The following is a 16,120-nucleotide window of genomic DNA, read 5'->3' as shown; positions in this document are numbered from 1 at the left end:
CAAGTGGCCAACAGACACATGGCAAGATGCTCAACATCACTAATCATTAGGGAAATGAAAATCAAAATCATAATGAGGTACCACTTCACACCCCTTAGGATGGCTATTAAATAAATAAATAAGTAAATAAATAACAGAAAATAACAAGTGTCACTGAGAATGTGAAGAAATTGGAATACTTACACATTGCTGGTGGAAAGTAAAATGGTACAGTTCTTGTGGAAAACAGCATGGCAGTTCCTCAAGAAATTAAACATAGAATTGTTATATAATCCAACACTTCTGCTTCTGGGTATAGACCCAGAAGAATTGAAAGCAAAGATCCAGAACAGATATTTGTACACCAATGTTTACAGTAGCATTATTCACAATAGCCAAAAGGTGGAAGCAACCCAAGTGGCCACTGACAGATGAATGGATAACCAAATGTGGCAAATACATACAACAGAATATTATTCAACCTTTAAAAGGAAGGGAATTCTTTAATATGCTAGAGCATGGATAAGCCTTGAAGACATTATGCCTATTGCAATAAGCCAGACAGAAAGTGCCAAATATTGTATGATTCACTTATATGAGGTGCTTAGAGTAATCAAATTCATGGAGACAGAAAATAAAATGGTGGTTGCCAGGGGTTCCGGGTAAGGGAAAATGGGGGGGGGGGGTCGTATTGTTTAATGGTTACAAAGTTTCAGTTTGCTACCATCGCTACTTGGTATCACACAGGCATCTCAAACCCAAAGGGTGCACAGCTGAACCCACTATCTCCTCTCCCATACCTGCTTCTCTTCTTCTGGTCCCAATATTAGTATCACAGGCCTCTTAGTCACCCAGTCAGAAAAACTGATTCTACCTCCTCACACCTCAGAGATCTGCTCTACTTCTTATTTTACAATATTACTTCAGTCCCTAACCAGACAGACTCTTGTCAGTTCTGTCTAGCTCTATTCATCCTTCACCATGCCATCAGTGTGACCTTTCTAAAATGTAAATATGTACATATGCCCTCCATGTTTGAAAAACTAAAATAAGGATGCCTGCTACTGCCATTACAATGAGTCCTATTTCAGGAAATAGGGGCATAGATGGAAAAGAACGTATGATAGGACAGAACCACGTGTCATATCTGTTGATCAAGATTACATAACTCTGCTAACATCCATATGTATCCCTGATGAAGCATTTGTGAATTACATCACCTCCATCATAAACTGGTCTCATGAAAGAGTTTCTCCATATTTTTACACTCCATATTTTCTCACTCTTATATCTATTCTTAGTTTCAATAATTTTTAAATTTTCCAATTATGTGTCTTATATTTAAAAAAAAAAGTAAAATGTCAATAACATCTGTGATATCACTAAGCAGTAAGCACATCTTGGAAAAGGAGAAAGCTGCATTTCCATGGGATGTGAGGTACAAAACTGCCTATCTCTACTTCCTGCTGAAATTTAAGTCTGCTTAAGTATCCTGGGAAGCTGGACCGTACGTAGGTGTTTGAAATGCAAGCGAATGTGACTAATGGCAAGTGTTTATATTACAATATTTTAAAAGATCTGAAGTGTGATGAAATACACAACTAGGACATTCTTTAAAAAGGATTAAATTATCATTATCCGCACTTAAAGACTTTGATTTAGAAATCAGTCTTCATAGAATCCAACTGAAAAATGGGTATAAAGTAGTCAAGACCCACAGATTTCTTGGAAACACACAAAAAAAGCATTTATAAAGTATGAAAAAAGTTCTATTCTCAGGACCAACAAAAAACAATATACCTAAAACTCATCATTTTAAAATACATGGGAATTAAGCGAGAGCTATATCATAGTTCTAGGTAAGAATATTGAATTTATAAAATTAAAGGTTCAATGCAATTACAGTCAACATTCTGATAGGATTTCCTTGGTAATGTGATTGTTTCTAAAATTTATACAATAAGTGGAATACATTTTGAACAAATACAGAAAGTTCTTACTCTCCCCAGTTTATTCTTTTTTTAATTTCTTGTGGTATATAGTTGATACACAATGTTACATTCAGATGTACAACATAGTGATGTACAACATTTCTATATGTTATGTTGAGCCCACCACGAGTGTAGCTACCATCTGTCACCATACAACACTATCGCAATACCACTGACTAATTTCTCTATGCTGTACCTTTTATTCCCAAGATTTATTCACTCCATACCTAGAAGGCTGTATCTCCCACTCCCCTTCAACCATTTCACCCGTCCTCCCCCTTCCCTCTAGCAACCATCAGTTTTTTCTCTATATTTATAGGTCTAATTCTGTTTTTGTTTGTTTATTCATTTGTTTTGTTTTTTATATTCCACATATGAGTGAAATCATATGGTATCTGTCCTTCTCATTCTGACTTATTTCACTTAGTGTAATACCCCTTAGATCCATCCATGCTGTCACAAATGGCAAGACCCCATCCTTCTTTATGGCAGTGTAATATTCCACTATATATATATATATATAAAATATACATATATTTTATAATGTATAAAATGTATAAAATGTATAAAATATAAAATATTCCACTATATATATATATATGTATATATATATAAAATATATGGCAGTGTAATATTCCACTATATATATATATATATAAAATATACATTGTATACATATAATATATTATTGCAATGAAATATATATGAAGTGTATATATATATAAACAGTGATGTTTGATTGACATCACTGTTTATATATATACACTTCATATATATTTCATTGCAATAATATATATTATTCCATTGTATAATATTTCATTTTAGTGTGTGTGTGTGTATCACAACTTCTTTATTCATTCATCTATCAATGAACCCTTAGGTTACTTCCATATCTTGACTATTGTAAATAATACTGCAATAAACATAGAGGTGCATATATCTTTTCAAATTAGTATTTTCATTTTCTTTGGGTAAATACTTAGTACTTGGATTATTGAATCACATGGTATTTCTATTTTTAATTGTTCAAGGAACCTCCATACTGTTTTCCACAGTGGCCACACCAATTTATTCTTTAGTTTATTCTTTCAGACAATACTAGGCAGGGTCTTAGTCTCTTATGTATACCTAATGTATACCTCTGACACTATCACACTTCATACCAACTCTTCATTCCCATGCCTTTTGTGCTGTTGAGGTGTTTGAAGGTCAGGAACAGTATCATTCATCGTTTCCAACACCGAGCATAAAACCTGGCTCACAGGGAGCACTCAATAAATATTTCTTGAATAAATAATTTTTAAACTGGCTGAATAACTGTGCCCATAGAGTGATGATTAACCAACCCATATTGCCCTAGAGGGAGGGCACCAGTGACATGCTATAGGATTTACTTATCCTACCCACATCACCATTTCATCAATGATTACATTTGTACATGGTATTCTTGCTATTTTGTGAATGTCAACAGTCTGGGAAGAATTAAATAATAAGTTGGAAGAAATGAGAATGCCCCCAAATGCTTACAGGAAAGAGGCCCAATTTAGGAAGATGAAGTTCAATAAGGGGAAGTATAAAATAGTTTTCTACACACACACACACATGCACGCACGCACCCTTCTAATAATAAAGGTTGGATAACATGAGATGAGAACAGATTTTTGAGAACATACTTAGGATCTTGTAAGCAACACAGTGAGGTGGTCTCCAAAGCCTGGAACAAGGTGACTTTATGTGGTCTAAACAGTTCCCAGACTCACCTTGAAAAGTAACAAAAGATATAGTTTCCAAATTTAATACAACAATTTTTAGGTTTTTATGAGTTATATTTGTTTGGATTAAAATCACCTAATATTTGGCTTCAATTTTAGATTTTTATGAAATCAGTTCAACTGTGTTTTTTTTTTTAAGCAGAAATATAATTTTGTATCACTAAACAGTATGTTCTATGAGTCTTGGGAAAATTAAGCTTTGCCCTGAAGCTTCATAGCATGTAAGGACTCGACTAGATTCAAAGTCAGACAAGAACTTGGCCCTTATCCTTTCCCATAACCATTAGAATAGCATAGTTATGGCTAAATGTAGATAAGCAGTCAAGGCACTTGTTCTGCTTATACACTTCAGTTTTTTCTGGAAGGTTCTCAAATGGTGAGATATACCTTATTGGAGTTGCTCCATCAAATAAATTTTCCCTTAAGACCCTATTAGAATATCAAGATATGGCAGAGCAAGGCATATCTGTTAAAAATAGGGTATGAGAACAAACTGAGGGTTGATGGGGGGTGGGAGGGAGGGGAGGGTGGGTGATGGGTATTGAGGAGGGCACCTTTTGGGATGAGCACTGGGTGTTGTATGGAAACCAATTTGTCAATAAATTTCATAAAAAAAATAATAAAAATAAAAATATGGCCTAGCCATTGGATGATAAAAAAAAAAAAAAAAAAAAAAATAGGGTATGAGAGGGGCGCCTGGGTGGCGCAGTCGGTTAAGCGTCCGACTTCAGCCAGGTCACGATCTCGCGGTCCGTGAGTTGAGCCCCGCGTCAGGCTCTGGGCTGATGGCTCAGAGCCTGGAGCCTGTTTCCGATTCTGTGTCTCCCTCTCTCTCTGCCCCTCCCCCATTCATGCTCTGTCTCTCTCTGTCTCAAAAATAAATAAACGTTGGAAAAAAAAAAAAAATAGGGTATGAGAGACTTCCCCAACAAAGAATTAAGCATGTTATCCATGCCATTATCTTACAACATCTCTGCTTTTCTTTGCCCATCTTTTTTTCTCTCTCTCTTCCAATTATGTGCAATTTTTCTAACAATGTAGCATAATGGAAGTACATAAACAACAACTTTAACTTAACATAAACAAGTTAAGCTTTAGATTCATCTTCATTTTAGACAGTTGTGAAATTTTCCCTTTTATTTTATTTTTTTAATTTATTTTTTTTAATGTAATTTATTGTCAGATTGGTTTCCATACAACACCCAGTGCTCTCCCCAACAGGTGCCCTCCTCAAAGCCCATCACCTATCACCCACTTTCCCATCAAAGCCCATCACCCACTTTCCTGTCTCCCCCACCTCCCATCAACCCTCAGTTTGTTCTCAGTATTTAAGTCTCTTATGGTTTGCCTCCCTCCCTCTCTGTAACTTCCCCCCCCCTTCCCATCCCCCATGGATCTCTGTTGGAGAAAACAGAAATTCGCCCTTTTCAAAGGAAGTTCAAGCAATGGGTCATTGATACTTTTTCATTATGGCCCATGGCCATTATTTACTAGTGATGATAAGCCAAAAAAATGTGGGCATCTTCAAACATGTAGATGCCAGTCTTCAAGCCACATACAGCACTACTTCGTATAAATATTTCCACATACAAACAAATTCCCCTGCACGCCATTTGGAATGCTACAAAGCAAGACAGCCTATAATTACACTTCCAATAAATGCAAATGCACAAAATAGTTTCAAAACGGTTGCCACAGATTTCAGCAATATCTTTTGGTTTACCAGATGCATAACTGACTAGCTTGAACTTGACTTGAAAAATCAAAATAAATGCTAAAGACTGGTACGTTTGTAGAAGAAAATGCCAACAGCATCACGTGCTACCGATAATTAAGACTACAATAGAAAGTGAAGCCCAAGAAATCAAATTTTTTCACCTCTACTTCCTCCCTTAGTTAATTATAATCATTTCAGGCCATATTGATGTAACCCAAATATCAGCTGGAATCTACTTCCTCCTTGATACAAACATCCCATGGGTTGTAGAAGACCAAAGTCCTCTCCAAAAGTTCTACACATTTGGGGGCGGGGGGGGGGGGGTGGGGGCGGGGAGGAGGAAGCTGTTGTTGGTATGTTTTCAGGGCTTCCTTGCCTCTGAATGCCTGCTTCTGCTTAATTTGTTCATGTGATGGCTCTTCCTGCTTGTGCTCACCCTATCCCACACCATGTGGAATGAGGCCTTTCCCATAATTTTCAATCTGAAAACAAAAAGAAGCCCACAAAGCACAAACACTTATGACAGACTTTACTAAAGGCTGAGGAGTTGGAATCATTTACAACTGCAGAAACGCAAACATTCTCATCACATATAAAACATTCTTGCTCCTAAGGATTCTTCAGTCACCCTGATACCTGGGAATTTTCCCTCACTGCCCTCACCTTCTGTAGTTATCCAACATCACAACTGCTTCCTTGGCTACTTTCCTCCTCTCCCTCTCTTTTCCTCTCTCTTCCCAACTTGAGCTCAGCTCTCTGCATGTCTAACATTCAAAACATTCATACTAAGGCCACCTTAATATATTCAGACCCAATACGGTACTCAACGGAACAAAATAAATCTTCAAGGGACAAGATCCATTTTCTTTTGAAGCCAGCCGTGATTGGTCTTGCCATTTCCCCTATCTATATTACAACCATATTTGTTTGTTTAAGTAATTTGGCACAGGATTTGAAAATCTGGAGAAACAAGTTGTTTATGTCTTTGCAAATCATACCCTTTTTAGACTATAAAATTCAAATTAACCCAAGTATTCAAAATAATTCTAGTGAGCCAGGTCTCTCTCTTTTTTTTTTTTGGCATATGATAATTTATTACAGTCATATATTCACCATCAAAACTTATAATCTTAGTCTTTACTTCTTGCCTTTGTATAAAGCCAAAAGAGGCACACTGGCTACTTTGACAACCTTAAAGCAAACTCCAGGAACGTCACCGACAGCACGACCTTTGTGACCAAATCTAGCAACCAGAACTTCATTGCTTTCCTCAATAAAATTCAAACAACCATCATAGGGTAGAAAGGCTGTGATTGTGTTTTTGCCATTCTTGATCAGCTGGACCCTGACATACTTCCTGATGGCAGTATTTGGTGTTTGGTTTCAACCCCCACTTCTTGCAGCACAATTCCCTTTGCATGGGGAGCACCTCCAAAATGGCTGGCCTTCAGGGCTGTGCCCAAATGGGCTTTCTTGTACTATTGACCATGCCACTTCTGGTCGCATTGGAGGCTACGGAGCTTCTTGGCAGTAGGAAGACTGTGACACTTGCCCCTCCTTCCAGCACCATGGGCCTGAGCAAAAGAGACACCAGGTCTCTTGTTTTGTGTCCATGTTTGGTCGGTCCTAAACTTCTCTACACAGACAGCCATACTGCTCAGTGTCTGGAAGCATGTTCTCTAATACAACTATCTCCACCTGCTACCGAGCCTCTAAGCAAGATGGGCGTGGCCTTAACAGGAGTGAATCGTGGCAGTTAAGAAAAGAACATTTTCTTCCAACCTCCAACTGACTTGTGTTATGTTTCTCTTCCAAATTGTTTTTTTTTTCAGCTTTCTATAGATTATGCAGCAATAATTTGTTTACAAATCTTGTACCCTCATACTGTTGTTTATATTTTGCAGTCATGTAATAAATGATGGTTAAACAGATAGGGGCAGAATCGTTCATTCTCAAACATCACTGTCTGGAGTCTTACAGATCCTAGTATTCAATTCTCAAATAAGAAGTAAGTCTAAATGATTCCACACTTTCACACACAACAAGTTTTTTCGTGGGATTATTAGCCTAATAATATCAGTTCGGGGTGAGTACACTTTGGGAAAAAAAAAAGGAAGGAAGAAGTATTTTTGCTAAAGAGGAAAAGAGTTCCCCGGTTTACCTTTTTTCTTCATCTAGCTAAAGCCATATTTCTGGCTAGAGGTGTCTCTTACTCACCTTGTTATTCAATTCATGGTTTAGAGATGTCCCGGGGGCAGGGATGATTGCTGAAGGCTCATTCTATCCAGCCCTATGATTCATTGATCCTATGAGTCCACAGTTTGTAATTATAACATAATGGAAGATATTATTTTATGAAAGGAGAAGCTATAACTTGTCCAAAAAAGGAATACATATTATAGTAAATATAAGAGGAATTAGAACACAAGTTAAAAGCGCTTTCCTTTTGTATGAACAAGATTTGAGGGAGTCATTTTAGATGGGAAAAAGACAGACCTAAAGTTTAATTTATTATTTAACATATTTGTTTTATTCTTCATGAATAAATTATCTTAAATTATGTGGGTTTTGCTCTTAGGAAATTAAGGTTTTGAATAAAAGGGTTTAAATATTTTAACATTAATTAAAATGTATTTTTACTTATTTACTTTAGTTCCTTAAGAAATGTTTTTATTTTAAATTTCCTTTTATTGCTGATATACTTCCACTTAATTAACAAAAAATTGAATTATTACTATAATATAAACACAAGCAGTAAAAAAAAAAAAAAAGTAAGCGATTTGCCAACAGGATTAGTAGCTACATTTAAAACGCAGATCCTTTATGAACCGACTGACTTACAGTAATTGTGCTGTATTTTTCCATTACAGACAAGAGCATTTTGGACTATCTTATGAATTCAGAGTCCAGGGAATTCCAATGAGATAATGTCACTGACCTTGAGTACAAATAATCAGTGGTGAATACTGTAATACGATAATGTGAAAGTTGCAAGGAGCTCATTCTCAGACTCTACCAGAAAACCTGCTAAATCAACAATGGGATGAGACACAGTGTGAACTAAGAGGGCAGAACTTTAAGGCATGTTACTTAAAATAGAAAGGCTTCTAAATATCGGGGAGATTAAGTGTGAGCGCTCGCGATTAACTGCTATTAAATTAGTTCGGCACGTGAGCATCTATCATGTATCTATCAACCCTGCGTCACTTAAAATGGCGAAAGGGAAATGTCAACTTTCAGCTCAGTGGTTCTCATTCGGCTGTCCCTTCTGCCTACTGTATCATTCAAGTCAACTAGTTTTCCCACTCTTCTAAAAGCATGCAGCTTCATCAGAAATGCGCCTATTTCTGCACACTCCACCGTGACTAAGAGACAAATGCTGACTCTTTAAAGGGGCAATGCCATCGGAGAAAAGGATTATCTGAGCCACACTATGCATGTTTACACCCACAGGCTGCCAAAAAAACTCCTTCATATTTGTTAGAAATGCAATTGTAATTAGGGAGAGCAGGAGAAAATCAACCTCAGTTTGCTAACTGACCTGAGGCATCTAATTTATGTACACGTTCATTTTGTTAAAACATGCAAGCAAAGAGCTATTGGAGGCCATATGCCATTCGTTATGAAAAGCACATTCCTTTAGTCTTTGTAACAAAAGCCATATGGCTTTCCGAAAGTTAATTATATCATAAATATGCTGTAATAGTGGGGAGTGTGGTCTAGCAATTGCTGGAAAAAACTTTTGAGACCTGGCTTTGAGTCAATTTCTCAATGGATTCCATTCAGAACCTTGAGGAAGTGACATGGCCATTGTGCCTCAGTTTCTCAATATTCAAAGGGAAGATCATAATAATATTATGAGAGAATAATATTATGAGAGAATATTATGAGAACCTAAATGAGAGAAGAAAACAGAAATGTTTTCCTACTTAAAGGTAAAATAATGTTTCAAACTATAATTCAGGTCAGTAAAACAGTAAAACAGTAAAAGATTTTTTAGAAATAGTAACGAGTTCATCAAAATAGTCTCCTCCTTCTAATGCTCTTTCCCACCATTGCCAGGGTAACTTTCTAAAACACAAATCAGATTGTTTAACTCCACTATTATATGTTACTTATAAAATAGCACTTATAAAATAGCACTATAAATGGCCCTTTATAGTCTCCCCCAGCCTGCTGTGCAGACTCATCTCCCTGCCCTGACACACAGGCATACACACCAGTCCCTAGACAGATATTTCTCATTTACATCTCTGTCTATTTCAAAGTCTGCTCCCTCGGCCAAGGATGCCCCACCTCTTCTTCACTTAACTCCTAAGCATGTGTCAAGACCCAGACCGTCATCTGCCCCATAATGAGGTCTTTGACTTCCTCGGGCCATCAGTAGTTCCCTGCTCTGTGCTACAACAGCACTTGCTGCATACTTTCTTAAGCACTTATCACATTGTGCAGTCATTATTGGTAAGCATATTCCTTTCTCGTCCACCATAACTGGGCTCCTGAAGTGGAGAGTCTAAGGCCTGGCAAATAAATAGAAGGTGCTCAACAAATAGTAGTTTATTGTCCATTCTTTAAAAATAGAGGTAACCAGCTATTTGACCCCAGGGGTCTAGTTTTTAACTAAGTTCCATGTTCACTTCAACCTCTCAGGTCTCCCTCCATCTGGAACATTTTCTAATAATCAGAAAATGACCCCGTGGGACTTATAATATTTTTAACTACCAATGACAGACTCTTCCACTGTGCTATCCTTTTGGTGCAAGAAAATGAAATGATTTTAGAACGTTTTTAAGCAAGGATTAAAGCCAAACATTTTCTGGTTAAACTTCAGCTAACCAAAAAAATTAAGTGAAACACAAGTCATCATTCCTGAAGCATTTTAGTTAATCATGGTTTCATGGAAACTTAATCCAGCACAGAGGCTGAACTGAAACCAGAGAGCCAACAGGTCCAACAGATAATCACATCTCCATGTGACATAACCAAACTGGGTAGAGTTGTGCATGGAGTAATAGTAATGACTGTAAGTTGTCTAACATTAAATTCTCATCTCAGTGATAGAGAACATTGCTCTAATGGCCTAATTTGATGTTTTAAAAATTTTGTTTGATTATACTTCTGGTTTACACTTTGAGACAGAAAAACCTCACTCTGATTCCACAGGATTTGGATTTTGTAAAAAGTAGGTGTCCAAAGAATTTTCTTTCAGAAACTAAATCATCTCCACATGTGCTAAGAGTACAAAAAAAAAAAAGAAAAGAAAAAGAAAAAAGAAAGAACATTTATGTCTATGATACATACACGTAACTTGGAACAAAACCAGAAGAATGTCTGAAAGTCAAAGAGGAGAAAGGGCATAGAGTTTGACTTACAAATTTGTTGGAAGCTATTTTATAGGAAACAAGTTTTAAGACCTGATTTAAGGGCAAGGCAACAGGGAAATAATAATAATAATAAAGGCAAGAGGGAATCATTGATATAGTTGAGCTCCTAAACTTTAATTTCCTCAAAATGGTTTCCAGATGGTTAAGAATGTCTTTCTATGTACAGTATTTTCAGGAGCTAAATAAAAAGTTATACATTTGCCTACATGGTAATTTTTTAGGAAAATGGCACATTCATTTTAAATTGTCACTGCTGATACCAACCCTTTGATGTTGGAGCCACCTGCCTGGGGGCCAGCAGCATACTCTAACTTTATCAGAATGTCAGAAACTGTCACAAGGACTTGGGCCCTAAGAGACAGGGCTGTGCGTCATAGGTATGTAGCAATTCTGTACTTTGATGTCTACTTTCCTTCCAGAAGGAGAGTACTAACCAAACGTCTCAAGGTTTTCTCCTTTCTTCCTTCCGCATCTATAGAACACAAGTCATGGAATGATTATAGGGGAGAAGTAAGAAAAAGACTGAAGAGGGAAAGAAGGTGGCATTTCTTGATTCTCCTTTTCATCTTAATGGAAAGATACCCACACTGGGACTCAGAAGACTGGAAGCTCATCCTCAAGCCCACCTCTTTGCTGAATTAATGAATTTCTCTGTACTTTACTTTCTCTGTCAGCCTTCTATTTTCTTATTAGAAACACTAACAGTATGAATAACCCCAGTAACTACATGTGAATTTCTTAGGAGTCTATTATATAAACACAATGGCTTTCAAAGTATCATTTGGTAATTACCAAGCCATGCATTCATTCATTCATTCATACATTTGACAGCTACTTTTGAATGTCTACTATACATCAGACACTGGTTGCTAAAATTTAATGGTAAGCAAAACACAGTACCTTTCCTCGTGGAGTTTAAAGTCTAATTCGGAAGACACGGACTGATCAAATAATCACACACACTGAGAATTACAAGCTGGCATGTATATAATTACAACACACTCTTACCATGATCCAAAAAATACTGTATTTTAACGATTGAATATACCTGTTTGTTCTCCAATTTGTTTATCAGTTAACTTTAATCATCAAGTGAGTCTTGGAAAATACTTTCCTGATATAGTGCGTAACTTACCAATTCAGGCTTTTAGGTAATGGTAGGAATGGAGGTTTTCAGGTGGAATTGGGCCTTCATTCACTAAAACAGAAGAAATGCTGGTATAAATTTAAAACCATAAGATAGGAAGCCAGGACCTAAAGGAACTTCCAGCATAATTACAGAAAAGCCATCTTTCAGTCTTTATAATAAAGAGTCCTACGTCTGTGGTGATAGTGGCAGCCTACACATCCTATGTGCCAAGGTACAATTCTAAGCACTTTATAAATATTAAGTCATTAATCACTGCAACAGCCCTCTGAGGTAGGTATTGGTAGTGGAGGTACTGTTATCCTCATTCTACAGGTAAAGAAACTGAGGCACAGAGGGATTAAATACCTTACCTGCTGTCACACAGCCAGTAAGTGGGTCAAACTACAAACCTAGTCTGTGCTCTTAACCACCATGTTGTACCACCTCTTGTTCATATAGTCGGTCTGCTGAAACATGTTAAAAACTGAGTTTTGGGGGTTCAATAGTCTAATATGTTCAAAACCTCTCTCTGCCCCCTCACTGTTCGTCTCGTGACTTTATCCTTCTCACATAAAGAATAAATTCCACTTGGTAACTCCCGGTGGGAGTTGCATGTAAAACAAAGCAAAACAAAACTTTCAATTCCTTTCAGTCAGAAATTTGATCTACTAGGATAAAAAGAAAAAGGAGAGGATTTCCTAATTACTTTTTGAAAACACGAGGCTCAGTTGCTCGTGTTTTAGCAAAATGTCTTCTCCCATTATTATTGCACAGTGAGCTGTTTATAGGTTTGAAGGCAAGTTCTACCCTGAAGGAAATGTTTCTCCTAAAATCTGATACAATACAGTGTGAAATGGTGCCATTTATCTAAACTTGAGACTCTACGATAAGGTGGACAAGCCACCCCTCAACTGACCAGGTTCTATCTCCGTATAATTTTGAGGCTAGAAATGCATCTACAGAAGGTATGCTGACAACTACAGCATTTTCATCTCAAATCATGCTGCTTCCCAGGCTTCAGTCATGCCAGAAGACTTCAAGAGCAAAAGCAAAAAAGAGCAAAGCAAAGGAGACGTGCTCTGACAAGTTGGTGTGGAATGCCTTTTGACTTTTTCTTCTGGTGCAAAGATTCTCCGGGGGATGAAGATTAAGCAATCAACAGAAATGAGCCTCCTCATTTGACTCCTCATATGACTAGAGAATTAGCACAGAGACTATTTTCTGAACTTAAAACATCAGAAGCCCATATTGAAATAAAGAATTACTATAAACAACTAACCGTTGTTAAGCTTGATACTGCTTACAAGACAAAACAGGAATCTTCTGGGCAACTGCCATCAAGATGTGTTGGGAACAGGAGTTTTACTACCGCACAGAACATCGAGAACATGAAAATTGTGTATAGCTGTTATATATAAACAGCTAAAACAAAAATAACACTAGAATTTATAAAAGCACTTTTCCTCTCAGCAGATATTACCTGCTGGGTCCGTGAAATACATCGAGTGCTGTGATTATTCCTTATTTTGTAAATGGGATTTGGGAGGAAGAGTTTAGCTCTAAAATGACAAGTTAATACTTTAAGAAAAAAGACTATACCAGAATATGTGGGTACACAGTCATCCCTTAACAGAACTCCAACTTGAATCTCCTAAACCTGTCACGAAAATGTTAGCTTTAAGCAGGTGCGCCTTTCTCAGGAATGGGAGGGAATCAAGCTAAATAATTGGTGATTGGCTGCCAGGAAGCAATATGTAAATGAGGAGGATAGAGGCCGGTTGGGGGCAGGAAGGTCTCCGCTACTCGGCCCTAGAATCACATTAAAAATACGTGCCTTCAGACTACCCTCCACCCCCTTCACCCAACTCTTTAGTCCCACAAATAAATTAGAATGCTCTGAGCAAGATACACCCAGCAAGGGACACCCCCCTTTCAGACAAAAACTAAGCTTTGTCCGCTTGCCCAAGATGGCCTAGATCTTAGAGCTAAGATACAGAGGTGGGAACAACAGAAAGGACTGGTTAAACTCCGCTTTCTCAGCTAGAAGGGGATAGGAATGATGTAGGAAATAAAGGGATCTCCCAGAGCTGCTTTTTCTGTTTCGGCCTCCTGTAACTAAGCTTAGGGGTCTTCAAACATAGAAACCTAGTAACTAGGTTTCAGTCTAAAGAAGAAAATTATTTAGAATGAAATGCAGTCAACCATAGCATTGTATGATGAAGAATCCAGTGAGCCAGACCTCTATTAACAAAAGACCTAGGAAGTGATGTAAAATAAATGAAAGTTGTCCTCAGAGGAACTTAACAATTGTCTGGGAACTGCCCATGAAACAGCCATGAAGATTTTCAAAGTAACAAACGATAAACGCAAGCTCATATAGCTCCAAATGGATAATAAATCACAGCCAATGTCTATCAACTGCCAGGCACTTTACATACATTTTATCCCCCATTTCACAGATGAACAAACGGAGACTCACAGGATTTATTGGCCTTGCCCAAGGTTATATACAGGTTGGCTACATATCCTATTCTGTCTCTACCATCACTCACTGCCCATAGATAACAGTGTGTTATCTAAACACAGCGAAATAATGTGTTTAAAGTGAAACGCTCTGACTTGCATTTCATTGGTCATCAAGAGATACGCCAAATGGAGAGTAGAAAGGTAAAGATGTCTAGCTGGGTGGTGGACAAACTGCTAGAGACAAGTAAGTAAATAAATAAATTTATTTCTAAAAATAGCTGCTATGTTAGGTCCATACAACTTAAGGGCTTTGTGCGCTCACTTCTGTGTGACTTCACACCATGGTATGAGCACATACTTCACGAAGACTGCTCTTGTTCTAATTATGGAAATGACGGAGCCGATCAAATTACTCACAGCATATCTTGCATTACACCAAAGAAATGATTGCGACAAAGGGCTTTGATTTGATGATTGAAAGTCGCCAGCCATTTGTACAGGCCTTTGAAGGGAAGGAAGGCTCACCTGATGATAAAACATAAACAAGGGCAGTAGAAGGTTGTTTAACCTTTAACACCACTGTTGTGGTCATGGTTGTTTTATCCTTGGTTACTGCTGCCTAGTTTAAAGAAAAAGAACTCTTAGGAAAAGGAGCTATATTAATCCTCTGTTAACGCTGGACAGAAATACTGATTTCTTTGATGATTTTTTTATAGATATTATTGTTAGGTGTCTGATTTGTATCATACTTGCTAGATTTTTTTTATTTTATTTATTTATTGAGAGAGAGAGAGAGAGAGAGCACGGGAGGGGCAGAGACAGAGAGGGAGAGGGAGAATCCCAAGCAGGCTCTGTGCCGTTAGAGCAGAGCCCAATGCGGGGCTCAAACTCACTAACCGTGAGATCATGACCTGAGCTAAAATCAAGAGTCAGATGTTAACCAACGGAGCCATTCAGGCACCCCATACATGTTATATTTTAAGATAAATACCTTGCCCAATTAAAAAGGATTGGGGGAGAGGGGCAAATGTGGCCTGAAGTTGATAATCTGATTGGTTCATTCCCTGTGTCCTAGCTCCTGGGAATACCACCAGAAGATTCGGACTCTTTGCCTATCTCCTCAGATTCGTGGCTTGCTGTTGGTGGTGTGGTTAGTAAAACACCAAGGTGGGGGAGCCCCCAATCACTGCTGAAGCAGAAATCCTTGGCACTTTTGCAAGGGGAAAGAATGAGACTCCTCCTAGGTTGCCTGAGGGCAGGGAATAGAAAAACCAGTAGCCAAATGGACACGGCACACATTCTTGTCATTTCGTGTCCCAGATAGTAATTATGATATGCGTGATAATAAGATTTTCTGCTCCACAGTTATTCTTACTTCCAGGTAGATCGTGCTCACTAAATAGTCAACTGATTCATTTTCTTGGGCAATGCCCATTAATTCTTGACACTCTCCATCCTGCCCAATACCCCTCCATGTACACAAACACATGCCATAGGGTGAGAAAGCAAAAGTAACGTGTCCACGTAACAACAGTATACCTTCAAAGATGTTGGAGTTTCGATGGTAGAGTCATAAATGACCCTCCTAACAGTGCTGAAGTTCAAGCACACGGAGGGACACTGAGAAGTCATGGTTCCAGATGTTTTTTTCTCTAGTTAGCCTAAGTTATGGCAAAGAATGA

General features: G+C 37.8%; 1 pseudogene; it reads right to left on the bottom strand.

Moving 5' to 3' along the window:
• Window positions 1-6,526: 6,526 nt before the first annotated feature.
• On the bottom strand, window positions 6,527-14,597 carry LOC115518855 (annotated as a pseudogene).
• Window positions 14,598-16,120: the final 1,523 nt, after the last annotated feature.

This window comes from Lynx canadensis, chromosome B4, assembly GCF_007474595.2.
Source record: "Lynx canadensis isolate LIC74 chromosome B4, mLynCan4.pri.v2, whole genome shotgun sequence".
In the NCBI taxonomy this organism is placed as follows: Eukaryota; Metazoa; Chordata; class Mammalia; order Carnivora; family Felidae; genus Lynx; species Lynx canadensis.
Note: the sequence above shows the minus strand (reverse complement) of the source record. Positions and strands in the feature narration are given on the sequence as shown.